This window comes from Melospiza melodia, chromosome W (genome assembly GCF_035770615.1).
Source record: "Melospiza melodia melodia isolate bMelMel2 chromosome W, bMelMel2.pri, whole genome shotgun sequence".
In the NCBI taxonomy this organism is placed as follows: Eukaryota; Metazoa; Chordata; class Aves; order Passeriformes; family Passerellidae; genus Melospiza; species Melospiza melodia.
The window spans coordinates 58,947,425-58,954,237 of NC_086225.1; the positions used below are offsets into that span (position 1 = coordinate 58,947,425).

At 38.2% G+C, this 6,813-nt stretch overlaps 1 long non-coding RNA gene across 1 annotated transcript; it reads left to right on the top strand.

Annotated features, from left to right (window-relative positions):
* Positions 1–755: 755 nt before the first annotated feature.
* LOC134431469 (uncharacterized) lies at positions 756–1,270 on the top strand. The gene is made up of 2 exons (XR_010030988.1): positions 756–802; positions 939–1,270. It is a non-coding gene; the product is annotated as an uncharacterized LOC134431469 (long non-coding RNA).
* Positions 1,271–6,813: the final 5,543 nt, after the last annotated feature.

A 6,813-nucleotide genomic window follows, 5' to 3' on the forward strand; every position in this document is an offset into this window, starting at 1 on the left:
TATAAAGGTAGAAATATGAGTATAGAAATATATCATAAACACGTTAAAGATTTATATGAAAATTAGAAATATAGGGAAAAATAAGTTGTAGCAGTAGATATGGTAAATAATTTAAAAAATATTTCCCGTATATTTTTGAATAAGGTGCATATTATATATAGTTATTAATATAATACATCAATATAAACGATAAATATATATAAAATATCAACTATCTATAAGAAGGAATAAAAGCTCTATGTCACGTGCAGCAGTAGAAAATTTCAGGCTCCCAGGGAATAAATAGTTTTCTTTAAATCATTTTCGTTTTGGAGTTGTTTTTTTTTTACTCTCGGGTAGCCTGAAAGTTTCTACTGCTGCTTTTTTATTCTAAAGGTGGAAAGGTAAACCAAGATTAGAAATATAACAAAGGGGAAGGGAAAGGAAAGGAAAGGGAAAGGGAAAAGGGAAGGGAAGTGGTGAAAAACAGAGTGAAAAAAGTAAAAAGAGTTGGAGGGAAAAAGAGAGGGCATTGGGGAGGAGCGGTGCTGCCTCAGGTCCTTCCCCGCCCGGGGGCGAAGGACCCGTTTCATGCCCTGGAGGGACTGCAGCTGCCGGTGGCTCCCGGGGGACGGAGCGGTGGCTGTCAGCCCGAGACTCCAACTCCCGGCAGGCCGTGCTGCTGGCGCGGCGTGTGACGCAACGGCTATCGCGGCACATGAGTGGCTGCCAGCCCGAGACTCCAACTCCCGGCAGGCCCTGCTACTGGCGCGGCATGTGACGCAACGGGCGACGCGGCCCGGCATTTTTCTCTAAATCGGCGGTAAATACAGCTGAGTAAAATTAGCTTGGTTTTCTTCCTTCTTTTGTAACTGAACTGTTTTTATTAAAAATCCTATTTGAATATGTGGAAAAAGTGGGGATGTCCTGTAATAGATCGTCGCTTTTCTTGTTTACAGGGTACTGAGAAAATACGTCTCCCTTAGAGTCCCACGGAAAGGTTCTCAGTGCGCTCTCTATCAAGGTATGTATTTACAAATAAGTGATCCCTTTAGATATTTGCCTGTGTACCTTTTCCTGTAATTCAGAGCTTGCGTTCTGTGGGCTTTATGATAAACCTGTAAAACATGTAAAAATGGTTTTGCAAGTCTTAAAGCTTGAAGGCAGCAATAAGTGGATTTAGAGCCTGTTCTTGACCAGACAAAGAGAAAAAGTGTGACTTTGATGCTGAACTTGTCATTTTTCATTTGACTTGTCTTGAATGATTTAGGAATAGAGAGAACTAGAAAAAGAGAGAAATAGAATTGATTATTGAGCACTCCTCAAATGCTCACCATGATTCAGTGTAGAGCCAAAGGGAAGGGTGATGGAACAGAGCTCTGTGCTTTGGAAGGAAATAAATTTAAAGCTGACCTCCTCACAGAGTCTCACTAACTTCTTTTGTTTTAAAATACAAAATACGATTAGGAAGTGTTGGAAGTTAGTGTTTTGGGAAAGAAACGGCAGTTCCACAGAACATTCCATTGAACAGAGGCTCTGGGAACGATTCATGTTGTAAGTGCTGTCACTGCAATCAGTTGGTGGTTCAGCCTTGAAACGTGCACTTGGCCTTCTATAAAGCGCTGTTTTGTTTGCCTTTCAGTGCTATGAGTCTTGATAAATTGGAGAAGAGCCCAAGAGAAATTTTTCATCCCTTGATATAAAAGGTAGGAAGTGACTTTTTTAGGTTTGGTTCTTTTTCTTTATTATTTTCTGGAAATAAAAGTAATTAAGTATAGGTACTACTGGTTTGTTTCTTCCAGTAGCAGGTGATAACAATAGCAGTAGTACTAGTAAAAATAATAATAGAAATAATAATAATAGTAATGTAATACTACGTAAACTGTCTTTATCCATTGAACTGGCCATTTCAAATCAAAACTTCTAAACACAAATCAAACCATCATCCTTGTAGAATCTTTCACAGCAGCGGGCTAAAGATCCTGGTTTTGTTGACAGGATTTATTGGTTCTGGAAGAACAAGAGGGAAGTACAAGCCTAACTACTTCTAGCTCACAGAGCCGTCCAGTGAACCCAGCTTTGTGTTTTGGTGGGCTTGTGATGACTTTGAAATCAATTGCTCATTCCAGTAAAAAAAATTCATGTTTTTTTGAACGTGACAGCAGAAATAACTTTAGGCACCAACTGAATAATAATAGATCACCAGTTTAAGTTAAAAATTCATGCTATACTATCAAAATTTAAAGGTAAATTATTATGTGTTAGGTGATGGTATAAAGTGTATGTTCTAATGTGTAATGCAAAGATACATACGTACCTGAAAGTCCTTAGAGGAAACAAATTTTTATGTCTGCTGTTTGATTGTTTACCATACGATATTTGGTTTCATTTCCCAGGGATCGGTGAATTTTAACTTTGGAGTCCCCTATGCTAAGGATGCTCAGCTTACAGGTGATGAAATGTTCAGTAATGGTGAGTTTTTCACCTTCTCTTTAATTGCTATGCTGATCTGAATAAGAAAAAAAAAAAAACAAAAGCAAGAGAAAAAAAAGGATGGTTTATTATTTTTTACGCTTTTATGTTTGTTTCCTCAGTATTTGCTGCAGCTCTGCTTACCCAAGCTTTGGGTTCCTTCTGTCCCACTGGGAGTTGCCCAATTTGGTTGCATCTGGTGAAATTCACCCTGAGACCTTACAGAACCAGCTCCAACTACGTGAGAGCCATTTGCAGTTCTCTCCAGATGCCTGGAGAATGGGCGACGTTTCTGAGGATCCGGCGAGCGTGCTTCTATCAAAACTCAGTCTGAAATTCCTGGGGAAAACCCTTCTGTGTCCTGAAGGGTTCAAACTCTGGTGAGGATCCAGTTATCAGGTGCTCACCTGGATGGTTCCAGCTCCCAAAGGTAACACTTGTACTCTTGCCCTGTAGTTTACATCTATTGTATTTTTGTTATTTTCAAGATTTTTTGTCTTTGCAAAATATTGTGCATTTCACTCTTTGGAACCTCTCAGATGGTTCTTTGGTGCAGCACCACCCCGTGGGACACTTGGCTGCTGTCCTGAAGGGGTTGGTGGCTAGAATTGTAAATCCTGGAGAGTTTGTGAGTCTTCTGTCCCCAGGGAGGTGTCGTGCTTTGTTTACTTTTGTTCTGTTGGTTAGGCGCTGCTTCTCGTTGCAAGTATGAATTTCAAACTGCCCTGTTCTTATTTTAACTGTTTTCCTGGTTCTCTCCCTACCGCAGGGAAAGACTCTCATATCCTTGTCGTCGGGCTCAGTGCTGTCCAAGAAGATACGGGGACTAAAAAAATCATAAGAAGCAAAATATGACTGCAGGGAAAAGAAGCTGGAGAGAACAGAAGGTGATATTGTTATCCTTACCCTGTATTAGAGACATCCGCTGTGCTTTGATGCTGGCAGCTGCCAGGGGCTTGTTAGCTCTTTGTAGGCAGGTGTAGGTGTTCACTTGTAGGTTTTTTCTCTGGACAAGGCAATTCAAACTTTGCTCAGCTGATATTTGCAGATTAGTCTCTAGCACAGTCCAGCATGACATTTCTGAATGTTGTAAAAATACCATGTTACTTGGAAATTGCTAATGAAGAGAAGCTTTAGGGGAAAATAAGATTTCAGGGTTGGAAGATGTGAGAAGAATTGTGTGGGGATGTTAGACTGAAGTAAAGCACTCTTGAAGCTGGACTGGCACGCTGGCAGGTCCCCTATTAAACAGTAGTGCTGAGATTAGCCTGGGGGTTGCCCATTGTTTCTGTAGAAATCAATGTTTCCTGGTCTTGAGAGGTAAGCTGCTTTGAAAAGCTGGAAGGTGCAGCATGCTGACAATCCCCGTGCTTTGGATTAAAAGTAGATTTCAGAAGGGTCCTAGGCTTTTGTCTTTTCCTAGAAGTCGATGTAATCCTATCGAGGAGTTTTTAGTTCTGTGTTGCCATGTCATCCGTCAGAGCCCTGTTGTACTAATCTTCATACAAGTACAAAACAAAAAATCAGACCCTGTCCCAAGCACTTAGAGGCCAGAACACGATTTCCTCGGGCTGCCGTTTGCGTGCCATCGGTACTCCCCACGAATTGAGCCCTGTGGCTCTGACAGAGCCCCTGGATGCTGACGGAAGGGGGCTGGTCACAGACCCTGGAGGTGCCTGTCCCCCAGGGAGGGAGAGGACGAGGCAGTGTGGCCTGCAGGGAGGGTGTCGTCCCCAGAGAGCAGCCGGCGACTCCATGCCTGCCCGGGGCTGCGGGTGCCCCCTCGGGGTGGACGCCTGCCCTCAGGTTTCCCTCTGGGCACCCGGGGAGGGAACCAGGTCCATCCGTGTGGCAGCTGCAGGGCCTGCAGGCTCTGGGCCCTGGAGCCGAGTGAGCCTGAGCTGCTGCACGCTTGCTGTGAGCTTTGGGGTGAGCGTGCATCACTGCAGGCCTGGGATGGATTGAAATGCGCTGAGGAAAGCAGAGGGAGGGAGGGAGGGAGGGAAATGCTCTGTTAACATGTGCCAATTCTTCTGTCAGACTCATCACGGCGGGACAGCGTGAAGACTGAAAGTGTAAGAAGATGTGGAGGGAAAGAGAGAATCTGACAGGAGCATCGGACGCACGAGTGCACGAATTTTGCTTTTTTGCTTGGATGTAAACTCAGGCGTTGAAAGGAATTTGGGAGTGAGAAGGGACATTTCAGAAGGAGAAGAAGCAAAAGAAGTTGTTGTTGTTGTTACAGTCCTGGCAAAATCTTTTGTTCTAGCTAATAAAAGAAGTTAGTTTAAAAAACAAAAAGGAAAAAATGTAGTGGTTTTTTTTTTCCTTCACTATGATATTCATTGGTGGTATATGGTGTGTTGTTTCATTTCTTGGTAGTATTAAGTCTGTGTAAATTGTTTTTTGAGTGAAGCTGACACTCTGGATGGGTTGGTTTGTATTTGAGGCAGGATTAATTTCAATAGGATTCTTTCATAGATTTCTGATGGGTATTACTGGGATTTTGGTTTTGTTTGCTGTATGTATAAACATAGAGCTTTGGTAGGGCCAGCTGGGCTGCTGGAGTTTTGGGTGTGAATTTATTAGATGGCTTTTGTTAGATGCAGTTTTTAATTTTTGAAATGTTTTTCAATGTAGTGGTTTTAAGGTGGTTTTTAAGAATTCATTGTATTGTTTTCTGTTGTTTGTAGTTGGTGTATGATAAGGGATGTGGTGTGACTTTTTGAACATTATGGTTTTGGTGTTCCTAAGTTCTGATTTCTTTGTGGTTCAATATTTTTTTTTATTTTTATTTTTTGGGACAGGGGCATTTATATGGTGGGTTTTTATAGGCAATATGTTTTTTAATTTAGGTAGTGATATTTTTTAATATTTTAATAGTTTAGGTTTTTTATTTTCATGGTTTTAATTATTTTTTTTAATTTTTTCAAATAACTTTTATAGATGACATGTTATTATTTGTGCATTAACATAAAGGTAGAGCTTTGGGGACTTTTTTTAGTAATGTTTAGGGTCAGTTGTGCAGTTTTGAGCCTAGTGCGTTGGTTTGATTTAATTTTTATTGGGTGTTTGTTTTTATTAGCAGTTGTGTCATTTTCAAGGTGTGCTTGAGTTTTTTGGGGTTTTTGAGATACTGGTTTAGGAGGAAGTTTATGATGAGCATGTGCGGAGGTTTTGGGCTACTTTATAGTGGGATTTAAAATTTATTTACAGTTAGGTTTATTTGAGTTTTTATTAGGGTTCAATGACGTTGTGGGATGTTTGTTCCATTAGTAACAGAAATAGGTTTTGTTTTGCTGTGCTGCGATGGGATGGGCGTGTGCTGCGTGCCGGCGCTGACAAAGGTACAGTATTGTTGTGGCTCTGGTGTGTCGGGTTAATGAACTGACATGGGTTAATATAGAGATGAAAATAGAAATAAATATAAATTTAAAAATAAATATAAAATTAGAGTGGTAAACATAAATATAGATAACAGATACATACATAAAACTATAATACATGGTATATAATTGTAACATGTTATCATATAGATAAATGATAGTCTATTATATATAGATATATATACACCAAGATATATAAATATAGATTGTAAATATAAAAATATTTAAATAGAGTTAAAGTAAATTGGGGGGTTTTATTACGGTATAGGCTGGGGTTTTTAAATGATAGAAATAAAATATAAATTCAGATATACAAATATATATAGAAATACAAATATCTATACATATTTAATTTAAATAAATATAAGTAAAATATATATATATATAATACAGAAAATATATATCTATGATTATATTAGAAGGTATTCTCTCTAATATATATAATATCTATGAATAGAATAAATAAAAATATCCATATAAATATCATTATAATTTTGAAAAATAAATTTACTTCCTAAATTTTAAATCTGGTTCAAATAAAGGGGTGTCCTTGGTTTTTATTTGGTTAGAGGCAGGAGTTTTATTTTAAATAATATAAGTAATATAGAAATGTGGATCTTAAGATAGAAAGATATAATGAATATATAAAGAGAAATTGCTAAACTATGCCTATAAATTTAAAGTTAAATATATGTAAGTAATATGAAGAGTTGTAGTATAGAATATAAATAACATTATATGGCAATATAAATTATAAATGGGAATATAAATATAAAAATATGTAAATATAGTTTAAGAGAAAGGGAATGTTTTGGCTTTTATTTAAGTAGAGGCAGGGTTTTTATTTTGAATATTATAAGTGTTCCAGAAGTAAAAATCTTGACGCAGAAATATTTAATCAATATAAAAAACATGAATAAAAATATATGAAAAATATAAATACCTACTCGCATCGGATGTAATATAGAATATAAAT